This window comes from Carlito syrichta, unplaced genomic scaffold (genome assembly GCF_000164805.1).
Source record: "Carlito syrichta isolate Samal-C Ts95f unplaced genomic scaffold, Tarsius_syrichta-2.0.1 Scaffold95872, whole genome shotgun sequence".
Classification (NCBI taxonomy): domain Eukaryota; kingdom Metazoa; phylum Chordata; class Mammalia; order Primates; family Tarsiidae; genus Carlito; species Carlito syrichta.
The window spans coordinates 49,827-70,959 of record NW_007039968.1 but is presented as its reverse complement, the minus strand read 5'-3'; the positions used below and the strand labels follow the sequence as shown (position 1 = coordinate 70,959).

Here is a 21,133-nt window from a genome sequence, read left to right as displayed (position 1 = left end):
TCGAACCCGCGGGCTCAGGCAATCCACTCACCTCAGCCTCCCAAAGGCGTGGGATTACAGGCTGAGCCACCGAGCACCGCTCATACTTATTTATTTACATATAGTCCCTATGGCTGCTTTCATGCTATGGTATATTTGGCTCACAAAACCAAAAATATTTGCTATTTGGTTCTTTACAGAAAAGGTTTCATGGCCCTGAATCTACAGCACATTAAAGTATTAAATTAGACCCTGGGGCATCTGACTGTTTAGGTTTCTCCTTTCAAATGGTCCATTTATCCCTAGTTTTTTTTTCCTAGTGCTAAATTAGTGTGTGTGTGTGTGTGTGTGTGTATGTATATATATGGGGGGGACCTAAAACTTGGAATTTATTTACTAAAAATTGTGCATTTATTCTTACAAGTTTAAACTTTAATTACCTTCACAGTACTTTGTTTGATGCAATACACCTATCAAGACACTTTTTCCAATGTTCAAAACAATTTTTGAATTCATCAATTTTGTTGCCTTTTAGTGCTTCTGCTGTTATTTGTTTCACTTCTACATCAGCTAAAAGTTTTCCTTTGAGGACTATTTTTTTCATCAGTAAAACCAAAAACAAGTTGCTAGAGGCGAGATCAGGTGGATAAGGTGGTGGGGCATAGGGGTTATGCCATTTTTGGTCAAAACTGCCAAACGCTTAGTGTGGTGTGGTCAGGTTGGTCATGTAAATCACTCTTCATGAAATAGGCAAATGCATTGAAAAAAGTCTCAACAAAAATGGTCACTGAAGTGGAATGCAGCCTCTTATAACAATGCTAGCTGGTACAGTGATGCTGATGGGTTCCTAGAACACTTACCTAGCAGGGGAAACCTGTGCTATAAAGAGCCCACCCTCCAAAAAAATAATTCCAGGTTTTTGGGTCCCCCCGCATATATATATATAGAAGTGATGGGACTAATTTATCTTGGTATAGAGACTACCTAGAACCTTTTTGGTAGACAAAATAAATTTAGCATCAAACAACTCCAATACACTGGCTGGGTATGGTTGTGAGAGACATTTACTGTTTGCCTCTTTAACAAATAATTAAACATAGAAGTTTGGCAATGTTCTCTAATTTTCATGTGGAGATACAACTTCTTCCTCACTTCAGTCCACCTTCCTGGAAGACATTCCATCTCTAGTCCTAGGACCCTAGCCTGGCTATTTTAGGAGTTGGCTTGTGTACTAGACTGATTCATGTAGAGTCAATTTTATGACTATTTTGGAGAATTTTGGAAAAGTGTTCTCTTTTTTTTTCTATTGAAATGAGATGTAGAAGGAGCTCTGATTGCTGGTGACAGCCATCTTTTGATTAAGAGAGAAGAACCAATTCGACTAATAGTGGAAACATCCTGAAAATGTAGAACTGGTGGGGAGGAAGAAACCAAATCCTAGTAATGGTTTTATGAATCACTGAATCCAGCTACAACTGAAGGTGTTTAGCCATGTGATTTAATAAAATCATTTTATAAAGGCACATTGGATAGAGTTTTCTCCTTTTCTCAACCCCAAAATTCTGATACAATGATGTTCCCTACTGAGACTACACTGTTTTTAGCCCAATTGCTTTTATCAACTTGGCTAGTGACAGCAAAATGTTGTTAGTTGCCTAGTAACAGCAATAAAGTTTCCACATGGTAATGGTGGTATTGGGCAAAAAAAAAAAAAATCAGTCTTATGCACTCTGCCCCACTTTTAACCTATTAATATAGACATTCGCAGCATCTCTGCCAGGAAAAGTCTTGCAGAGTCTCCTGGATGCATGAGTTTTATTTGGCCCACTGGACAGATGCCAACTGACCCTGTGTAGACCAATCACCCTCCAAAAGTATTATAAGACTTGCCATTATTTAATAAACAAATGTGAGATGACTGCTTAGGATTTGAAAGGCAGGTTGTGACCCAGGGCCTATCCCATCATCAGCACCTGAATGTTTGCCAAGTACATGGCAAGACAGCAAAGTATTAGAGTGGACTATTCTGTCAAATCAACTGTTTTTCCTGTTATAGTTTCCTCTTATTTTTACATATAACATTACAGTCCTTCCAGTAAGCAGGGCTTGAACTTGGAGTCTTTTTTATGACTTTATTGAAATGTAATTGAACTTGATATATTTAATGCACAAAGTTTGTAGAACGATTTATGTTCCTCCAGGTATATTCCCAGAAGAGGAATTGCTGGATCCTGAACATTAATCACAATAGCAAAAGGGAGGGATCAACAGTTGCTAGGCACTGTCAGGGGAGGGAAGAAAGGAGGGGGACATATAACACAAAGGGTACCTGGTCCTATACTGGGGGAGCGAGGGCCAGTTGGAAGCCCAAACTTCACCTGCATGCCTACTTGTGTAGTTAATCCTTACCTGTACCGCACATCTCTATAATAAAATAAATTTTTAATAAATGAATAAATATATTCTTAGATGTTAAAAAATAAAGTATAAAATTTGATCAGTTTGAGAGCCATTGTGACAATCGATAATCAATTCTATCACTCCCACTGCTGATATATCTTCATCACTCCCACTACTAATATATCTTTAATTCATTTCTCTCTCCATCCCCATCCCTAAGCAATTGCTGATGTACTTTCTGCTGCTCTAGATTACTCTTCATTTTCTAGAATTTTACATGAATTGAATAATACAGTATGTACTCAGCATAATGATGTTGAGATAGCCATATTGCTGCATGTATCAATATTTTTTCCTTTTTGCTGCCAAATAGTATTTCACACATGGATGTACTGTAATTTGTTTATCCATTCATTTGTTGGATGACATTTGAATTATTTCCAATTTTTAATTATTAGAAATAAGGTTGCTATAAATATGTATTTTTAAAAAAGAGTGAGAAACCCTAGAGCCAGATGACCTTTGTTCAAATGCTGGCGCTATCTCTCACTGCATAATCTTTTGCTGTTTTCTTTTTTTTTTGAGTTGGAGTCTCACTCTGTCGCCCAGACTGGAGTGCAGTGGCCGCTCCCGGCCACCGCAGCCTCACCCGCTGGGCTCCGGCGATCCTTCCGCCTTAGCCTTCCAAGTAGCCAGAATTACAGGCATGCGCTACCATGCCCGGCTGATTTTTTGATTTATTGTAGAGGTGAGGTCTTGCTGCCCAGGCGGGTCTCGAACCCGCGGGCTCAGGTAATCCACTCACCTCAGCCTCCCAAAGGTGCGGGATTACAGGCTGAGTCACCGAGCCCGGCTCTGCTGTTTTCTTAATCTCTCTGTGCCTCATTTTCCTATTCTGTATATAATTGTTATAAAGACTAAATGAATTAATATTTATACAAAGCTTAAAATAGTGCTCAGCACACAATAAGCACCATATAAGTATTTGTTACGTTAAAAAATTAATAAATGGCAAAAAAAGTTCTACAGACATTTTAAAGATGTATGGAGAGGGACTATCAAAATATACATGGCCCTACACATATAACATTGATGGAAACAATAGCACAGATATCTTTGGATGACAAAGAATATTTAACTTGATACTCAGAAAAGATTATTCTTGTCAGAATCCCAATCCCGCTACATGGGTTCTTCTTTTTTCTTGGAACTATTGTAGAAGTGGTCTTGCTTGGAGACTACACATGGACAAAATTCAATATGAACTAAACATATAGTCGTCCCTTTTCCCAAACACCAATGTACTTCTGCTTCTCTTCCTTTACCCCAAAAGACATGGATCTTGATTTCAGAGATGTGCACTTAGGAAGGACTAGGATTAAGATTCTCAAATTTCTTCTGATGCCACCCATGTTTCTTACACTCTTTCAAGCCCACCATAATACCAATTCAAAGATTCTTTAAACACATACCTAACCATATGCCTAGCACTACACCATGAGATACAAGGCATCAAAAGAAGTAAAGGCAAGATTTTGAAACCTAAAAAATTTACAGTATGGTTGAGAAGACAAGAAGGAGACAAAGTAAAGAACGCAATTTTAAGGTCATCAAGGTTCTCTGATAGGCCTTACCCAATTCCCAGGCTCTGCAGCCCTTGTCACTCCTGCTGCTGTGTCCTCTTGTCCTCCTGTATTCAGGCCTGTATTAACCAATACTGACCACAGATAGGAGAAGCTTAAGGAGATCCATCTTATGCCACAGCTCCTTCAACATCAGAGATGGCTATATGATTTGTGGGAACCAGTACAAAATGAATATGTGGAGCCTCTAATTTAAAAAACAGAAAAAAGTGCTATTAAAGGTACTAAAATATTACCTTTGTTTCTTATGTAGTCTCTCTTTTGACCTGTCTTAGTAGATTCTTTTTCCAATTAAAAAAATTAAATCTAGCCGGACTTGGTGGCTCAGCCTGTAATCCCGCGCCTTGGGAGGATGAGGTGAGTGGATTGCCTGAGCCCATGGGTTTGAGACCCGCCTGGGCAACTTGTCGAGACCTCATCTCTACAATAAATCAAAAAATCAGCCGGGTGTGGTAGTGCGCACCTGTAGTTTCAGCTACTTGGAAGGCTGAGGTGGAAGGATCGCTGGAGCCCAGCAGGTCAAGGCTGCGGTGGCTGGGAGCGGCCACTGCACTCCAGTCTGGGCGACAGAATGTGACTCCAACTCAGAAAAAAAAGAAAAAAAAAATTAAATCTTCAGAAATCTTGGAAGAAAGTGCTGGAAAACTTAGTATACATTTGTATTAGTTTCCTGGGGCTGCTGTAACAAATTACTACAAATTAATGGCTTAAAACAATAGAAATTTATTTTTTCGCAGTTCTGGAGTTTTGAAGTCTGAGATTAAGTTGGTGATAGATCCAAGTTTCCTCTAAGGAAAAAACATCTTTCTTTGCCTTTCCCAGTTTCTGGTCGCTCCTAGTATTACTTGGATTGTGGCAGTATAATTCTAATCTCTGACTTATTCTTTTACATGGCCTTACTCCTTGTGTGTCTGTGTCCTGTACTTTCTCTTCGCAGGACACCAGTCATTGGATTTAGTCACCCTAAATCCAGTATGATATTATCTCAAGATCCGTACCTGCAAAAATCCTATTTTCCAAGTAAGGTCACATTCACAGATACCAGGAGCTAAGGCTTCGACATATCTTTTTGGGGGGCATGGAGCACTATTCAATTCACTACAACCTGTTAGCTAGCTTCATCAATTTTTATTATATTGCCAGATTTGCTTCTCTGTTTGTCTCAGCTTCTGTCATTGTCATTCTCTCACTCTCTCTTAGGTATATCTTAATAATAGGAATTTTTCTACATGACACAGGAAATTTAGCATTAATGCAATAGCATTGTCTATTATTCAGTTCATATTTAATTCTTTCAGTTCTCCTAAAATTGTCTTTTATAGTTTTGTTTATGATTCAGTATCCAATTAAATCCCACCCATTGCATTTGGGTTTGTTCCTTGCTATTTTTGTTGCTAGTTTGGTTTTTAAGACAGTGATAATTTCAAAAAGGATCTGGTCAATTCTATCATGTAGAATATTCCACATTCTGGAATTTTCAGATAGTTTATTCATAATTATACTTAAGTTAAACATTTTGAAAAAGACCACTACATAGGTGATGTTGTAGACTCCTCAGTGTATAACATCAGCAGGCCCAGAATGTTAGTTTGTCCTATATTGATGATTCTGAGTCTGATTCCATGGTTAAGCTGGGAATCCATCAGATCTCTAAGTGGCAAATGTACCTTTTTTCTATTATGGTTAAAATGAAATGTGAAGTAATATCCTGAAACCTGTTGACTACTTCTAACAACTCTTTACCCACTGGTCTACTGGTTTTAGCCTCTAATGATGGTCTATGCTTGCACTTAGAATTTCACTGGGGAGATGTAAAATAGAACTTACTAATTCCACCATTTCTTCTACATTTATTAGTTGACATTCTTCTATATAGAAGAAAAGCTTTTTCTCTCTCTCTCTCCCTCCCTCCCTCCCTCTCTGTTTCTCCTATGACTGTAGACTCAAGGTATTTCTTTTATCATTTTCTTTCTGTTTCAAGAGCTTCCTTTAGCCATTTTTTTATGGTAGGTCTACTGACAAGTTTTCTTTGTCTTCATATGAGAACTCTGATTCCCCTCTCATTTCTGAAAGACATTTTTGCTGGGTGTGGGACTTATGATTGACAGTTCTTTTCTTTAAGCATTAAAAAAAAAACTCATGTCAGCGGGGCATGGTGGCTCACACCTGTAACCAGAGCTGTGGAAGGCTGAGGTGGGAGAATCACTTAAGACCAGGAGTTTGAGACCAGCCTGAGCAACATAGCGAGATCCTTTCTCTGTTTTATTTTACTTTTTAATCTTATGTCACTTCCTTCTGGCCCTGTGGCTTCCGATGAGAAATTTGCTTGCATTTGATTTTTTTTTCACTCTAGGTAAATTGCTTTTTCTCCCTGACTGCTTTCAATATATATATACATACATATATGTATATATGTTTGCCATTAGTTTTCAGAAGTTTGACTAACATGTGTCTTGGACTGAATCTCTTTGGGTTTATCCTGTTTGAGATTGCTAAACTTCTTGAATCTATTCTTTGGATTAATGTCTTCTAATGTCCTTGCCATTTTGGAAAGTTTTCAGCCATTATTTCTTTGAGTATATTTTCAGCATTGTCTCTTTCCACTCTCTTTCTATGCCTCCAACAGCATGAATATCAGATCCTTTGTTACAGTCTCACAGGTCCCTGAGGCTCTGTTCATTTTAAATTCTATTTTTTCTCTGTCATTCAGGTTGGGTAATTACTATTGTTCTATCAGTTTATTGATTATTTTCTGTGGTCCCTCCATTCTGCTGTTGAGCTATCCACTGGATGTTTTTTTTCCTTAAATTTGCGCTATAGTATCTTTTAGTTCTAAAATATACCTCTTGTTATTCTTTATGCCTTGTATTTCCTTTCTGAGGCTTTTTTTTTTTTGCTATTTCCATTTTTTCATTTGTTTCAAGCATGCTCATAATTGCTTATTAATGTATTTTTATAATGGATATTTTAAAATTTTTGCCAGTTGTATTCCTAGAAGATCTAAAAATTGACCTTCCATATGACCCAGTAATCCTCCTGGTGAATATACCTGAAGGAACTCAAATCATTCTATAAAAAAGACATCTGCTCATGCATGTTTATTCCAGCATTTTTCACAATAGCAAAAACATGGAACCATCTTTGCTGCCCATAGAAAGCGGACTGAATTTTTTTAAAATGTGGTACATATACATAATGGAATATTACACAGCCATGAAGAAGGACAAAATTATGGACTTCACAGCAACTTGGACAGATTTAGAGTATATAATATTCAGTGATCTATCACAGATACAAAGAACTGAGTGGATATGTTCTCACTCATAACTGGACCCTGAACATTTATCATAATACAATAATAAAGGGATTGGCAGGTGTTTTTGTCTTGCTAGGCTGCCCCTTTTCTAGTTCTTTGTCTAGAGAGAGCAGAATTTTTTGTTAAAACTTTTTTGTGGCCCAGGCGGCTCTGTTAGCCGTCACCACCAGAGTGGCTGCCTCCACTGCCACTTCCATGGAGATCCGGCTGAGGAGGAATCAGAGACGTCACTGGCCTCAGCCTTTGTCTTGGCCCTGCATGGACGCTCAAGGGACCACAGGCCATGGGTGCTACACGTGTGCTTTCAGAGCAGTAGTGTGAGGAGGCGTGACGTGGGATGGCAGAATGGCCTCATCCTTATGACAGCATCTCCAGTGATCCAGAGAATTGGGATCGGAAATTGCATAGTAAATCTCTAAACTTTTTAAACATTCAAATACTCCCTCACGTGTTGCTAAAGGAGGAGTCGACCACACCAAAATGAGTATACATGGTGCTAGTGGGGAACATGTGTGATTGAGAGACAGACAAAGGTCAAGTGACAGATCAGGAGATTCAGCTCATGAAAGAACCTCTTGAATTAGAAATGTTACTTCTCCAACATGACAGCAGCATGTTGAACAAGAAAAAGATCATAGTTCCTCTCACCCAAGCACTCCTCGTCCTCAAAAAGCTAATGGAATGGTTCCATTAGCAGTGCTGGAAACAGCAGCAGAAACAGTAGTCAGTCAAGTTCAGATGGTAGTTGTAAGACATCTGGGGAGATGGTGTTTGTATATGAAAATGCAAAGAAAGGTCCTCCGAATTTAAGAATGTCTGAACGAATGGCATGATAGTGAATAACACTAGATTTGTTGCAGACCCATTCATTTTTACTGCACAGCCAAATACAGTGTTGGACAGGATGTTTGGATTTGGCTGAGAACATAACTATACACGTCCCAATGAGAAGGGAGAATATGAGGTGGCAGAGGGAATTGGTTCCATTGTGTTTCGAGTTATTCTGGATTACCATAAAACGGGAATAATTCACTGTCCTGATAGGATATCAATTCCTGAACTGAGAGAAGCATGTGATTATCCTTGTTTCTCTTTTAAATACGGTACTATTAAATGTAGAGATCTCAGTGCCCTAATGCATGAGTTATTGAATGATGCTGCTCGTAGACAATTTAAATTTTATCTAAAAGAAATGATCCTTCTTCTCATGGTAGCTAGTGCCCAGAGTGGGGAACGAGAATGCCATACAGTGGCGCTTATAGATGAGTATATTGTTGATTGGGATATGAGTATCCACCACAAATGGGAGAATATTCAAGGATTATTTATAGCAAAAAATTAATAGATTTTTCAAGTACGTTGAAAACAGAGCTCGGTTTTGAAGGAGAGGGGACTTAAAAAGATTATATTGGGAATGGAAGTTTATTCTACCTACAAAGAAAAAGCCTGAGGGCCACCCAGAAGTGATTTACAACTATGTCCAAAGACCATTTATTCAAATGTCCTGGAAGAAGGAAGAAGTAAAGAGTTGGCACATAGACTTTCAGTGTGTAAAGAGTAAATCTATCACCCACCTCACAGCAGCTGCAGCAGACATTCCCCAGGACCAGCTGGTGGTCATGCACGCAACTCCGCAGGGTATAAGCTGGATATTCTCCCTATTCATCCCCCTTCTGGCAACAGTGACCTTGATCCTGATGCACAGAATCCAATGCTGTGATGCTGATGTTCTTTAAAACCATAACATGCTACTCTTCACAGTGACATTGTACTCTCTGCATTCTGCATTGCAAGACCACTCTTCTTCATTATGAGATGCACATAACAATCTTTAGGATAATGCCATGTAGGCTTTTTTAACAACAAAAGTAGCTGAATGTTTTTTAAATGAGTACAACTCTAGCATCCTGAAGTTCCAGTTATATAAATATATTTGCTTACCAGTAGATTTGTGAAATTAGTTCTTTGTATAGGGGACAGTCCTTTTCCACACATCTAGGTCTTTTCAGAAGTGGTAGAAACTGGCAGCTGGGGTAATTTCAGTTTAGATTGATATTTAGCACACTCCAGATAAAATGCAGAATATTATATAGTTGCACTTTATAAATGTTTAAGTGGAACTGTTGAAGTCATTTTAGAGTTGTGATGCACAATAAAACTTAAATAAGTGCTTCTGACAAAGTGTTCCTCCAGCAAAATTTGAATAGTTTGCTGCCCATGATGAACAAAAAGTGAGTATTTGTCTTGGGCTTATTTTAATGATTAGGATGAAATCCAATGCTCATATCTTATAAATTTGGTTATCTCCAGTGCCGTTTCACCCTTTGGAGTGAGTCACATGCAGGGAGTGTGAACATCAGAGGTGATTTATTATCCCGTCTTCCTTACCCTTAATCTGTTCACAGATATTTATTTACTAATGCTTTTTTTCTTAAGAGTTATGGAATAGGAACATGAAGTGTTCGCTCTTTATTCACTAAATGGTTGTAAACTCCAGTTTTCATCAAAATAAACTTTAATTGTTTTAATGTTTCTGACTAAATGTTAAAAAAAAAGAGAGAAACCTTTTTTGTCTGTGCCCATTGGTGTTTCTGGGTTGGCAGCCTTTCTAACGGCCGGTACAGGATACATGAGGCCAAAAGAAAACCCAGGGAACTCACTGCCACATAATTCCTTGGATCCTGAGATCTCTAATTGGTTTACCTTCATCTTTTCATCTGTCAGTCTTTTTAAAAAAATGTAAAAATATACAATGTTCATGGTTGTTTGCTGGCCTTATTGGGAAGAATAAGAAAAAGTGCATCTACTCCATCTTGAGCCAGAACTGAGATTCACTGTCATGGTATTTTTTTCTGTATCATCTGATGTCATGCTTTCTTGGGCATGAGGATAAATGTCAGGTGAGCACAAACTTTCACAAGTGTGTGAGGGCTCTGCCCCATGATGTTTTCCCTCCCGCCAGCCACCAGACTGACAAGTTGTGCTCTATCTGGGGACATAAAAGTCAACCTTCTCATCCCACAAGCCTGTCACCCGAACCTCCAGTGAATGGGTGACCTCTAAGGGGTTGCAAACTTCCACAATGGTACACACTTAGTACCTGGATTGAGGAAGGTAAGAGAATTACAAAGTCACCTGCCAAATGTGCCATGAAGCTGCCATATCAGAGTGTCATGCTTTTTTCCAAGACACTACAGGGCACATGCACTTGTCCCTGACACTACACATGTCTGTGCCAGGCCCCCGTTGGACATGGAGGAAAGAAGTAGTCATTGAACAAGGACGGAGAAAGAGAGGACAGATGGTACAAAGCAAAGGAAGCCTTTCTGGGTAGGTAGGGAGACGACAAGAATTGCAAACACATATGAGCCAAGGTTGTAAGCCATCAGCATATACTTCATTGTTCTCTCCAGATTTCTCTTACAAAACACAAGCTCAAAGATAAAATTAAGAATTTCAAGACAGCAACTGCAGAGCATTAAACACCAAACATGGAACACTTCTGAGTGTGGCACCTTGTATGACTGCACTAGTCACATTCGCATGAAAGCAGACCTGTTTACCACCCACCCAGTGGATATTTGTTCTCAAGGAAATCTCTAACAAATGTTTTTTGGTTTTTTTTCAGCCTCATCCAGTGACTTCTGTTCACCTCAATTCTGTAAGGCCACTCTCATTCACAGTCCCTTTTGCTGCACAAGTTTATGAAACGAAGCAGTAGTCCCTGGAAATATCAACATATGTCAAAATTTTTCTTGGCTTTTCCTGAAGTTCATCTTAGTTTTATTTAATTGCTGCCCACTTAAAATAGCTGATATTCATTAAGGCATCTCGCTATATTTTGTAACAAGAGAAAATGAGATGGAGGTCATGGAAGAACCCTGTCCTCCAGAATGCCTTGCTCTACCCTCAAAATTCTACTGTTAACATGTCCTCTCTCTTTTTTTTTAATTTTAAATTTTTATTTATTTTTATTTTTATTTTTTTGAGTTGGAGTCTCACTCTGCTGCCCAGACTGGAGTGCAGTGGCCGCTCCCGGCTACCGCAGCCTTGACCTGCTGGGCTGCGGTGATCCTTCCGCCTCAGCCTTCCAGGTAGCTGGAACTACAGGCACGCACTACCACGCCCGACTAATTTTTGATTTTTGATTTATTGTAGAGATGAAGTCTCGCCAAGTTGCCCAGGAGGGTCTCGAACCTGTGGGCTCAGGCAATCCACTCACCTTGGCCTCCCAAAGCACGGGATTACAGGCTGAGCCACCGAGCCTGGCATTCTCTCTTTTTTTAAAATCCAGTAAGCTCTAGGTAAATACAGATACTCCCTGATAAAGGTCCACATTGCATTTTGTCATTTATTAAATCTAGGTGACTATAATGAGCATGCAAAACATTTCTTAAAAGAATAGATCTCGTATTGAGTGTTCTTGCCACAAAGAAAGGACATAAGGAAGCTTTAGAAAGTGATGATTATACCTATTAACCACAATTATAGTTATGGTTTCACTGGAGTGCGCATATGTCCAATCTCATCAAATTGTACCCATTTAATAAGCACAGCTTTGTGTCTATCAATTATATCTCAATAAATCTGATTTTTAAAAGGTTATTTTATACTATGTAAATTTTACTTCAACTATTTTTTAAAGTAAATAGATGTGTCACCTAGTATGAAACTGAGGTGGTGGTCAGGCAAAGAATATAGAAAGAGGAGGCAGGAACTGGTGAAAGCAAATTTCCTTCTCCCTGAGTTTTGCTGTTGGCTTTGAGCACCCAGAGGCATGAGTTTTCAACAGGATCCCAGATTTTGTTCTGATTGCTGTTGAACTGATGATAGTTTTGGTGCTGCCCCCACAGCCATCTTTCAACAACCGAGGTGTCTATCAAATTTATCCTCTTGACGACAGTGTTAAACAAATCAATGGAAGTGGCCAAGTCCAAACGTGCTGGGAGTCTCTGTACAGTGACCTTTTATTAATATAAACAATTACATTTCCAAAACACAGTATATTATTCCAGGGCTAACATAACAATTCCTTAGGCTAAGTCAGTGTTGAGTCAGGAAAAATGGTTTCCAACTTTAGAATGTCCTTTTTAGTCTCTTTTCCTATACAAGACTGAAAGTCTGGCTTTTTACATGTCTTCTAGTTTTGAATCTAAGCACTGTCATAGTGATTTAGACTTGTTGAAGCAAACATTTTGAAATACTACTCATGTGGCAGTTTCTTTCTTCAGGAAAAAATAAATGCACCATGCATTTGTTACAGGTAGGAATTTTAATAGACTTACAGTTCATTTGGAGAATATAGACAAATTAATTTTGGATGGCCCCAAGACTGGTATACTTATCACATATGCCGTGCCTATTTTTGATATATGGCATTGATTAACACCCAGATAGATGCCTTGGGATGCAGGCAATGGAGAATGTGAGGTTATGTGGGGCATGGCTTCTGTGTCCCTGCCATGAGCTATATTTGGTATGACAGTATCCAATTCAAGCAATGAACGCATATTGACAGCCGATTGTGCACCAGGCATGGTGGGGATGCAGCAATGGCTAGAACAAGGCCCCTGCTTTCAAGGCACTCATAACATGGCAGGAAAGATGAATGCTCTAATGATGATGATAGCTATGATGAAGATAGTAATAGCTACCTTTAATGAGTTCTTACTATTTTTCCAGGACTGTGCTTAGTGTTTTACAGGCTACATCTCATATACTCCCTGTAAGAACCCTATGAAGTGTGTACTGTTTTGCTCATCTTGTATATCCAGAAACAGAGTCTTAGAGCCAGTATGCAATAAGGCCAGGGTCACACAGCCAGATTCACACTCAGGTTTCCCTGACTACTTTTAACCTCTGTGGCATAAATAATTAAACCACAAGACAGCTCATAAGACAACTCAGTGAGGGGAATTAAGATGAAATATGTGTGTAAAATCTTGAAGAGATCTCCAAAGGTCAACAAGTTCAAGTGCTTTTCAAACTGTAGAGACTTGGGGGAGATGGAAGCCAATTAGACATCCTAAAACTGAAGCTTGCCAGATGGCAGTGGTGTGAAGTCCAGTGCTGTGTTCTGAGAATCAATGCAGGAAGCAAAGCAAGCTAGCTTCCTTGACGTTGTGCTTCCAGTGCTCTCTCCAGGGTATTTTTTCCCAACCAACAAGGGAACTGGAATTCTTACTTCAAAATACTGATGTCAGCACTGCTGGAAAAATAAGTTACAGCCTTGAATCTGGTAGTTAAGACCGTCTACTTCACTTCATCTATTCTTTGGGCAATTTATTAAGCCACTATAGGAAAAGTATTGTACTAGAAAAGTGTAAGGAAAATAGAGATGGATAAGACATGGTCCCTGTACTCAAAGAGATTATTTTTAAAAGCAGGGATCAACACACTTTTTCTGTAATGGTCCATTTAGTAAATGATTAGGCTTTGATGAACATATGGTCTCTGTCACAGCTACTCAATCCTGCTATTATAGAGTAAAATTAGCCATGGACATTACATAAACAAATAGGCCTATAAAACTTTATTTACAGAAATAGACAGTGAGCTGGATTTGAGTTGTAGGCTAGAATTTACTGACTCCTGCTCTAAAGCATAGATGTTAACCTTGGCTGCACATTAAAATTAGCCAGTCTCTGTCACAGAGATTTGACATAGAAGCCTGTACATGTGTGTCTGTGTGTGTGCATGTGTGTATTGTAAACAGCAAGTTTACAATAACACAGAATAAAAATAAGAGTCATGGGAAGAGTTAATAATTGACAGATTTAAGGTTTTTTAAGAAAATAAATTTTATGTACATTTAAGGTATACAACACAATGTTATGAGATACATACAGATAGTAAAAAAGGTTACTATAGTGAAGCAAATTAACATATTCATCATCTCAAGGCTGGATGCTCATGCCTGAAACCTAGCACTTTGGGAGGCCAAGGTGGGAAAATTGCTTGAACCTAGAAGTTTGAGACCAGCTCAGGCAACATAGCAAGACCTCATCTCTACAAAAAAAAAGAAAAATCAAAAAATTCACCAGGCATAGTGGCACAAGAGTATAGTCTCAGTTATTGGGGTAAGGCTGTGGTAAGCCATGTTCGTGCCACTGCACTCCAGCCTGAGCAATAGAGTGAAACTACAATTTAAAAAAAAATCACAGTAATTTTGTTTTTAAAAAACTCTTAGCTATAATTATGGCTAATAATGCCTTAGACAGAGGCATTTTTCTCAGTGCTTTATATATGCATTATATCTTTTATTCTCACAAAATTTCAGTGAAATAGATGTTACTATTATCCTCAATTTATGGGAAAAGAAACCAAGACACAGATGGGGTAAGCAAAAAATGTGTCCATGGTCATGGAGTTGGTAAATGATTAAGCCATGACCATGGAGTTGGTATTTTGTGCAAGACACTAGTTTATGTGTAGCTGAGGACACATGAGAAATAAAAGGTAGTTTTAACCCTAGAAGGACTTGATCAGCTTATAGTTTGAGAAGCTAGGCATCCACATATAGTCTACTGAAATAAAAATATGATACACTAGTCTTAAAAATAAGAATGTGTGGGTTGTATCTTAGTACTATAGGAGGAAGTTTCATGGAATTGGTAAAACTAGAATAGTATTTAGAAGATGCTGTTGCTATTCATAGTTTTAATATTGCTTTAAGTTGTGGCTTATAGAATTGCCTTATAAAAAAAGATGTGCTGAAATTTCCCACTGGGGACATGGTAGCAACTGGCTTGAAGGTGAAAGGATGCAGAAAGTTACACAACTTCCTGTCAAGGCATACACAAAAAAATAATCCTTTAATAAAATGCCATAGCTTCCAGGTATATACTCCAAAGAATTGAAAATAGGTGTTCAAACAAAAATGTGTACACAAATATTCACAGCAACGCTCTTCACAATCGCCAAGAGATGGAAACAACCCCAAGGCTCATCAACTAATGAATGGATAAGCAAAATGTTGTATATGCGCACAATGAAATATTACTCAGTCTCAATAAGGTATGAAATCCTGGCACATGCTATAACATGGATGGACCTCGAAAACATTATATTAAGTGAAAGAAGCCAAGCATAAAGACCACATATTGTATGATTCCATTTTTATGAAATATCTTGAACAGGGAAATCCACAGAGACAGAAAACATTCATGGTTGCCAGGGGCAAGAGTGAGGGAGGAATGGGGAGTGACTGCTTAATGGGTATGGGATTTAGGATGGGTAGTAACAAAAATTTTCTGAAAGTAGATAGTGGTGATGGTTGTATGACATTGTAAATGTACTAAATGTCACTAATAGTCAATTTTATGTTATGTGTTTTTTACCACAATAAAAAGGCATAACTCTCACTCATGCCTATAGGAGGGCCTTCAGGAAATTTTAAAACAGGATCTGAATGAACCTGAGGACATTATGTTAAATGAAATGAGACAGACACAAATAAATAAATGTTGTATTCTTACACTTATATGAGGAATATAATGTAGTCACATTCATAGAGACAGAAAGTGGAATGGTGGTTGCCAGGGCCTGGAGGGGGGAAGAATGGGAAATTGTTGGTTGATGGGTAGAGTATTCGTTTTACTAAGATAAAACAGTTCTGGAGATCTGTTACACAACAACGTGAATAAATGTAACACTATTGAACTATATACTTCAATATGGTTTAGATGGATTTTGTTTTTTACCACATTTAAAAATAAGTGTGTGTAGGGGGGGTGTGTAATAGGATACATAGAAGAGTATTTAAATGTTGGAACCTTAGGGATCCTGGCTCCAGTAGAGTTTCCTATTAAAAAATTATTTTTGAAAGAACCCTGTGGTCTAGTCTATAAAAGAAAATCACTTGTCTCACCCTATGTTACTGTTGCTAATTTTCTGGATCTATGTTTATATTTTCCTGTACTTAATGGGGAACCAATGATTATGTGTTAACCGCTTAGTGGAGCCTTACTGGCTAAAATGCCTCTTTTGTTTCCCTTCCTCCCTCTTGTCTTCTATACATTAACTGACTTACTGTTCAGATGTTCTTCCGTTCAAAGAAATCACGGATAAAAAACAGTATTTTTTTCTTATAGATCTTTCTGTTAAGTTTAATTGTGAGGAGAGGGGGATGATACTATTACTTCAGATTATGTGTGAATTTCAATAATAGAGGAGGGGAAATTTATAAATAATTACAAACATCCTTTGTAAGTATAACTGCATAACAGTTATACTAGTTTATTAAGGTTTGTCTCATATTGCAAAGAATGAAAATATTGGTACATTGTTCAAGATGGAGAGTCTAGGAGAGAATGTGTGATTTGGAGTCAAACAACCCTGAGCTCAGCTACTTACAATGTGGGTGAACTTGGGCCTGTCACTTAATATTCACAGTCTTCAAATTTGGCCATCTGTTAGGAATTGTATTTTGTGAGGTTGTTTCGAAGATTGCATGAGATAATACATGTAAAGGGCTTAACCTGATTCTGGCACATGAAAAGTATGCAATAAATGCAAGTTCTTTTCAACATGAGAAGCTAATCTTTATCTGCAAGAAGAGCTATTCAAAGATAATAATGTGATTGATCAATTTAGTCCAGAGAGCCACATTAGTTTCCTTCTACTCTAAAACATCCAGTGTCTACATTTACCTCCCAGCCTGAGTAAGAGAACTTTTTAAATTGTTTCTTTCTTTATTTCTGCCTTCTCTGCTTCATAAAACCAATCTTGTTTATCCAGTAATTCTGAGCTATAGTTTCCCCTGAATGCTCTCATATTCAGGCTTTTCATTTCCTCTTCCAAGGCTTCTCTCAACATTTCCAATAGCAAGATTTCTTTCATACCATTAAAATGCCATATTTTTGTTATACTTTCCTGTGTGTCAAATGGCTCCTGCAGTTGACATTCTTCATGTAGTCAAAAGTTAGTGTAAAATCACTTTGGGCACTATCTTTCCATTCAGACGTTCTTCTGAACTCCAAATAGGTAAACCCCCCTCACACTTACTATCCCCAGTCCTTCACTGTATGCAGAATGTTCCTTCTTTGCGTCAACGGACTTGAGATTGCACCTGTGTGCTTTTTGCACATTTTTTCACAGCGCAAATAACTATGCTATCCATACACATCATTGTCTAGATGGTAGACACCTTAAGGGCAGGAATTTTAATTGATGGTGCATCCTTTCAAAAGGTGGAACAAACCATGATATACAGACAGAGCCATCTATGGAAAAGCACCTTCAAGAACCAGTCAGAAAGTTTGTAGGCATTTCAGACAAGAAGGGGGCAGCTAATACTTAATAGTTCAAATCTTAAATCCTCATGCCTTTGGCTGTCATCACTTTATAGACAAAAATCAATCATCTAGGCAGTGGACTGGTGATGAGAAGTGAGAATAACTTTATGCCATTGTCTTCCTCCCAGGTTTAACTCAGATGCAATTAAATAACCATGTCTATCAGTAGTAAAGGCAGAAGGAATTTTTCTACTAAGCAATTGTGTGCCATTGGGTAAGTTGCTTAGTCTTTCAACTGCTTTCTCCTCCTCTAATACAATGGGGATAATAATCATAGTACTTACATTAAAAGAGTTGTTCAGAGGTTTAAATAACATGTAAATCAATTATAACAGGGACTGGCACATTTTATGCACTTAAAATTGTTAAGACTGTTGTTGTGGCTGCTGCTGCTGCTATTATTAAAGACCTGCTTTATCATCAAGCCTTCTTCGGAAAATAAAAGCCTTTTATACTGAAACTTACCGGTCAATCATTTCAACCAGACTACTTTTCTGCCATATAGAATTAACAAATATGAATCTTGGACTGGATTTTAGAATGTGTTTGTGTAGGATAAGCTATCTTCCTATGTCCCTTCGGAGGAATTATGACCAAAGATCATTGTTAAATTTGTTTTCTGATGGGACAGCAAAAAAGGAAAGCTAACTCCCAGATACCACCTGCTACTAACTGTGGTACATACTGTTGTCTGTTCAGTCCTTAGATTCCAGTTTGGGATAAAAGCAGCTGGCAAACTGTCTCAGTCAAGTAAACTCAGACTCTCTTAATCACTCACTAAATTCTTTTCTGAAGAAAATTAGGATAAAGAAAATATTTTGCCATTTTACGTAAGGTTAAAATTCCAGTAATCAAGTTTAACATAGCAGCTTAATGAGGCATGGTCCTGGTCCTGCAAACTTTTCTTATACGTGGGAAAAGTAAGTTATCTTTCTATCCCCCTGGTTTCTCTCTCTCTCTCTCTCTCTCTCTCTCTCTCTCTCTCTCTCTCTATATATATATATATATATATATATATATATATATATATATAGTTTACATATCTATACACATAAATACATATATGTGTGTATTTATATAGATATTTATATAGATAGATAGGTGAATACATACACACAAACACACATATATGGGGTCCCAAAAAATGGAATAATCTTTTAATCTTTTAGAGAATGGGCCCCTTGCAGTACAGGCATCCCACACTAGGTAAGTGTTCTAGGAACCCATCAGCATCAGTGTACCAGCTAGTGTTGTTGTAAGAATTTGCATTCAGATTCAGAGAATTTTTTTTTTACATTCTTTCACCGTATTCGCCTATTTCATTGTGGGTGATTTATAAGTGCACTAGCTCACACCATACTGAGTGCTCAGCAGTTTTTGACCAAAAACAGCATAACCCCCATGCTCTACCCTCCCTATTTACCCTGATCTCACTTTGAGGAACTTTTAAGTTTGCTGGTTCCTCAGATTGAAAAAAAGTACTCAAAAGAAAATGTATTGCTGATGTGGAAGATGTGAAACAAAAAACAGCAGAAGCTCTAAAAGGCATCCAAATAGGCAACTTCAATAACCATTTTGAGACGTGTAAAAAGTGTCTTAACAGGTGTAATGCATCAAACTGAGAGTACTTTGAAGGTCATTGAAGTTTAAGCGTGTAAGAATAAATATACAATTTTTAATAAATGCTAAGTTTTTTGGGTCCCACCTTGAATATGTAATTTTGAAAATAATGGAAGTTTTAAAATTAATTTTATTTTTAATTGACATAAAATAATTGTACGTATTTATGGGAAGTGTGGCAATGTTCTATAGATATAATGTTTAGTGATCGATCAAGATAATTGTTAAATATACACATAGGCAGTAGCTAAAGGCCAAAAATTAAAATCCATAACACAACCTCCTTAACACCGCTACTATATTTTTGCTATGTGTCTTCCCTGATACTTGCTTTTGCTAGGCAGTGGATTGTCTGCATAATTCAAGTCATATTGAGACACTACGATGTAACAGGAAACAAAAAGGGCTATGGGGTAAGAAAATCTACGTTCAACTCCTGACTTTGTCATTCACTAGCTGTGTGTTTGGCCTACTTTCTTTCTTTTTTTTAAATTATAAAAATGTGGGGTAAAATTCAGGGTTAGGAATACAAACTGATTATGCAGGTGCCCTTGTTGATGAGGTATGTCCCTCCCTCCCCTAGTGGTTTTCCTCAACTGCCAATCCCACTCCCCTCCCCTGAGAGTTTCCCACTACTGCCAATCCCTTTCTTATAGTATTATAATTGTTCAAGGTCCGTTTATGAGTACTCTGTACTTTGTATGGTACTCTGTACTTTGTTTCTGTGATAGATCACTGAGTATGATCGACTATAAACACATCGAAGTTGCTGTGAAGTCCATATGTTTGTCCATCTTTATGGCTGCATAATATTCCATTGTGTATATATACCACATTTTTAAAATCCAGTCCAGCTTCAATGGGAAGCATGGCTGGTTTCATGTTTTTGCTACTGTGAATAGAGCTGCAACAAGCATACGTGTGCAGGTATCTTTTTTCTAGAATGGTTTGAGTTACTCCGGGCATATTCCCAATAAGAGAATTGCTGGATCATATGGAAGGTCAATTTCTAGTGCTTTCAGAAATCACGACACTGTCTTCCAAAGAGGTTGCACTACTTTACATTCCCACCAGCGGTATAGAAGTGTTCTTTTTTCTCCGCATCCTCTATAGCATCTGTTATTGTTTGTTTTATTAATGATGGCCATTCTCACAGGGGTTAGGTGGTATCTAAATGTGGTGTTGATTTGCATTTCTCTGATGATGAGTGAGGCTGAACACTTTTTCATGTGTCTGTTGGCTGCACATATATCTTCTTTTGAGAAGTGTTTATTCATGTCTTTTGCCCACTTTATAATGGGAATGTTTGTTTTTGTTTTGTTTTTTTCCTTTTGGCGTGTTTGAGTTCCTTGTAGATCCTAGATGTTAGGCCTGTGTCAGATATACAGTAGGAAAATATTTTTTCCCATTCTGTGGGCTGTCTCCCTGCTCTCTTGAGGTTTCTTTGGCTTTGCAGAAGCTTGACAGTTTAATGAGGTCCCACTTGTCTATCTTATCTCTTATGGCCTGGACACTTCAGGTTTTGATCAGGAATCGGTTGCCAGTTCCGACTTCCATAAGAGTGTTTCCAGCATTTTCTAAGGTTCTTACAGTTTGAGGTTTTATGTTTAGGTCTTTGATCCAGTTAGAGTTCATTTTTGTGTATGGTGATAGGTAGGGGTCCTGTTTCAATCTTCTGCATGTGGTCAGCCAGTTTTCCCAGCACCATTTACTCTGTAGGTTCTCCTCTACCCAGTGGTAGTGATTGGAGGTTTTGTCAAAGATGAGTTGGTTGAGGAACTGAGGCTTTGCTTCCGGAATCTCTAGCCTGTTCCATTGGTCTATGTGCCTGTTCTTGTACCAATACCAGGCTGTTTTGATTACTATAGACTTATAGTAAA

At 38.0% G+C, this 21,133-nt stretch overlaps 1 pseudogene; it reads left to right on the top strand.

Moving 5' to 3' along the window:
- The first annotated feature begins 7,675 nt into the window (after positions 1-7,675).
- Positions 7,676-9,058, top strand: LOC103264524 (annotated as a pseudogene).
- Positions 9,059-21,133: the final 12,075 nt, after the last annotated feature.